At 42.2% G+C, this 3,748-nt stretch overlaps 1 non-coding gene across 1 annotated transcript; it reads left to right on the top strand.

The window, feature by feature from the left end:
- The first annotated feature begins 2,983 nt into the window (after positions 1-2,983).
- On the top strand, positions 2,984-3,090 carry LOC112739362 (small nucleolar RNA R71). Its single transcript, XR_003170300.1, has one exon. It is a non-coding gene; the product is annotated as a small nucleolar RNA R71 (small nucleolar RNA).
- The last annotated feature ends 658 nt before the right edge of the window (positions 3,091-3,748 follow it).

A 3,748-nucleotide genomic window follows, 5' to 3' on the forward strand; every position in this document is an offset into this window, starting at 1 on the left:
ATCATAGGCAAGTTAAACGCCAACCTCACATTTTCTGGACTAAAATCTAAGTATTTCCCTCGAACCATTGTAAGATAATTCTTTGGGTTCGGGTTCTTACTTTGATCATGGTTCCTAGTGATCCATGCATTGGCATAGAACTCTTGAACCATTAGGATGCCGACTTGTTGGATGGGGTTTGTTAGAACTTCCCAACCTCTTCTTTGGATTTCATGTCGGATCTCCAGATACTCATTCTTCTTGAGCTTGAAAGGGACCTCGGGGATCACCTTCTTCTTAACCACAACATCATAGAAGTGGTCTTGATGAGCTTTGGAGATGAATCTTTCCATCTCCCATGACTCGGAGGTGGAAGCTTTTGTCTTTCCTTTCCCTTTTCTAGAGGATTCTCCGGTCTTGGGTGCCATCAATGGTAATAGAAAAACAAAAAGCTTATGTTTTTACCACACCAAGCTTAGAATATTGCTCGCCCTCGAGCAAGAGAAGAAAGAATAGATGAAGAAGAAGAAGAAAATATGGAGGAGAGATAGGAGGGGTGTATTCGGCCAAGAAGGGGAAGAGAGGGTTGTGTTGTGTGAAAATGAAGAAGAATGGAGGGCTTTATATAGGGAAGGGAGGGGAGGGGGTAAGGTTCGGCCATAAGGGTGGGTTTTGGGTGGGAAATTGATTTTGAATTTTAAAGGTAGGTGGGGTTTATGAGGTAGGTTTATGGGGAAGAGTGGATGGATGTGAGTGGTGAAGTGGTTATAGGGAAGAGAGATTGAGGTAATTGGTGAAGAGTTTTGGGGAATAGTGTTTATGGGATTGTGTGAAAGAGGGGTGAGAAAAAGTGAGTGGAGGTAGGTGGGGATCCTGTGGGGTCCACAGATCCTGAGGTGTTCAAGGATTTACAACCTTGCACCAAATTAGGCATGCAAAATGCCCTTGCACACAACTCTGGGAATTCAGCGCCAGATTGGTGCTTGTTCTGGGCGTTCAGCGCCAGCTCTTTTCCAGGGTGCAATTCTGGCGTTCAAACGCCCAGATGCTGCCCATTTTGGGCGTTCAGCGCCAGAACCATGCTTTGTTCTGGTGTTGAACACCAGCCAGATGCTTCTTACTGGCGTTTAAACGCCAGTAAGGTCTTCCTCCAGGGTGTGATTTTTCTTCTGCTGTTTTTGATTCCGTTTTCAATTTTTATATTTATTTTGTGACTCCACATGATCATGAACCTAGTAAAACATGAAAGAACAAGAAAAATAAAATTAGATAAATAAAAATTGGGTTGCCTCCCAACAAGTGCTTCTTTAATATCAATAGCTTGACAGTGGGCTCTCATGGAGCCTCACAGATGTTCAGAGCATTGTTGAGACTTCCCAACACCAAACTTAGAGTTTGGTTGTGGCCTCCCAACACCAAACTTAGAGTTTGACTGTGGGGGCTCTGGTTGACTCTGTTTTGAGAGAGGCTTACTGTGCCTCTTTTCCATGTTTACAGAAGGGTAACCTTGAGTTGTAAACACAAGCGAGTCCTCATTCAATTGAAGGACTAATTCACCTCTGTCAACATCAATCACAGCTCTTGCTGTGGCTAGGAAAGGTCTTCCAAGGATGATGGATTTATCCTCATCCTTCCCACTATCAAGGATTATGAAATCAGCAGGGATATAAAGGCCTTCAACCTTTACTAACACGTCCTCTACTTGTCCATAAGCCTGTTTTCTTGAATTGTCTGCCATCTCTAATGAGATTTTAGTAGCTTGCACCCCAAAGATTCCCAGTTTTTCTATTACAGAGAGGGGCATGAGGTTTATCCCTGAACCAAGGTCACATAGAGCCTTTTCAAAGATCATGTTGCCTATGGTACAAGGTATTACGAACTTTCCAGGATCCTGTTTCTTCTGAGACAATGTCAGTTGATCCAGATCACTTAGTTCATTGGTGAACAAGGGAGGTTCATCTTCCCAAGTCTCAATACCAAATAATTTGGCATTCAGCTTCATGATTGCACCAAGGTACTTGGTAACTTGCTCTTCAGTAACATCCTCATTCTCTTCAGAAGATGAATACTCGTCAGAGCTCATGAAGGGCATAAGGAGGTTCAATGGAATCTCTATGGTCTCTAGATGAGTCTCAGATTCCTTTGGTTCCTCAAAGGAAAACTCCTTATTGATCACTGGACGTCCCAGGAGGTCTTCCTCACTGGGATTTACGTCCTCCCCTTCCTTTCCAGGTTCGGCCGTGTTGACTATGTCAATGGCCTTGCACTCTCCTTTTGGATTTTCTTCTGTATTGCTTGGGAGAGTACTAGGAGGGATTTCAGTGATCCTTTTACTCAGCTGGCCCACTTGTGCCTCCAAATTTCTAATGGAGGACCTTGTTTCATTCATGAAACTTACAGTGGCCTTAGATAGATCAGAGACTAAGTTTGCTAAATTAGAGGTATTTTGTTCAGAGTTCTCTGTCTGTTGCTGAGTGGATGATGGAAAAGGTTTACTATTGTTAAACCTATTTCTTCCACCATTATTAAAGCCTTGTTGAGGCTTTTGTTGATCCTTCCATGAGAGATTTGGGTGATTTCTCCATGAGGGGTTATAGGTGTTTCCATAAGGTTCACCCATGTAATTCACCTCTGCTATTGCAGGGTTTTCAGGATCATAAGCTTCTTCTTCAGAAGATGCCTCTTGAGTACTGTTGGATGCAGCTTGCATTCCATTCAGACTCTGAGAAATCATATTGACTTGCTGAGTCAATATTTTATTCTTAGCCAATATGGCATTCAGAGTATCAATTTCAAGAACTCCCTTATTCATAGGCGTCCCATTACTCACAGGATTCCTCTCAGAAGTGTACATGAACTGGTTATTAGCAACCATGTCAATGAGTTCTTGAGCTTCTGCAGGAATTTTCTTTAAGTGAATGGATCCACCTGCAGAGGTATCCAATGACATTTTAGCTAATTCAGACAGACCATCATAGAATATGTCCAGGATGGTCCATTCTGAAAGCATGTCAGAAGGACACTTTTGGTCAGTTCTTTGTATCTCTCCCAAGCTTCATAGAGGGATTCACCTTCTTTCTGTCTGAAGGTTTGAACATCCACTCTAAGCTTACTCAGCTTTTGAGGAGGAAAGAACTTGGCTAAGAAAGCCTTGACCAGCTTATCCCAAGAGTTCAGGCAACCATATTCTAGCTCTGTCTCTCGCAGCAAAAGGGAAAAGCATGATCCTGTAGACTTCAGGATCTACTCCATTAGTCTTAACAGTATCACATATCTGCAAGAATTCAGTTAGGAACTGAAAAGGATCTTCAGATGGAAGTCCATGAAACTTGCAGTTCTGTTGCATCAGAGAAACTAATTGAGGTTTCAGCTCAAAATTGTTTGCTCCAATGGCAGGAATGGAGATGCTTCTTCCATATAAATTGGAATTAGGTGCAGTAAAGTCACCAAGCATCCTCCTTGCATTATTATTATTTTCGGCTGCCATCTCCTCTTCTTGTTTGAAAATTTCTGAAAGGTGCATGCTGGATTGTTGTAATTTAGCTTCTCTTAGTTTCCTCTTTAGAGTCCTTTCAGGTTCTGGATCTGCTTCAACAAGAATGTTCTTGTCCTTGCTCCTGCTCATATAAAAAAGAGGGACAGAAAAATAATAATAGGGATCCTTTTTACCACAGGTATAGAGGTTCCCCTATGTGAGTAGAAGAAGAAAAGAATGTAATGTAAAGAAAGAAACACAAGGGTAAGTAGAGCAGAGATGTGGGATGAAGAG

This window comes from Arachis hypogaea, chromosome 13, assembly GCF_003086295.3.
Source record: "Arachis hypogaea cultivar Tifrunner chromosome 13, arahy.Tifrunner.gnm2.J5K5, whole genome shotgun sequence".
Classification (NCBI taxonomy): domain Eukaryota; kingdom Viridiplantae; phylum Streptophyta; class Magnoliopsida; order Fabales; family Fabaceae; genus Arachis; species Arachis hypogaea.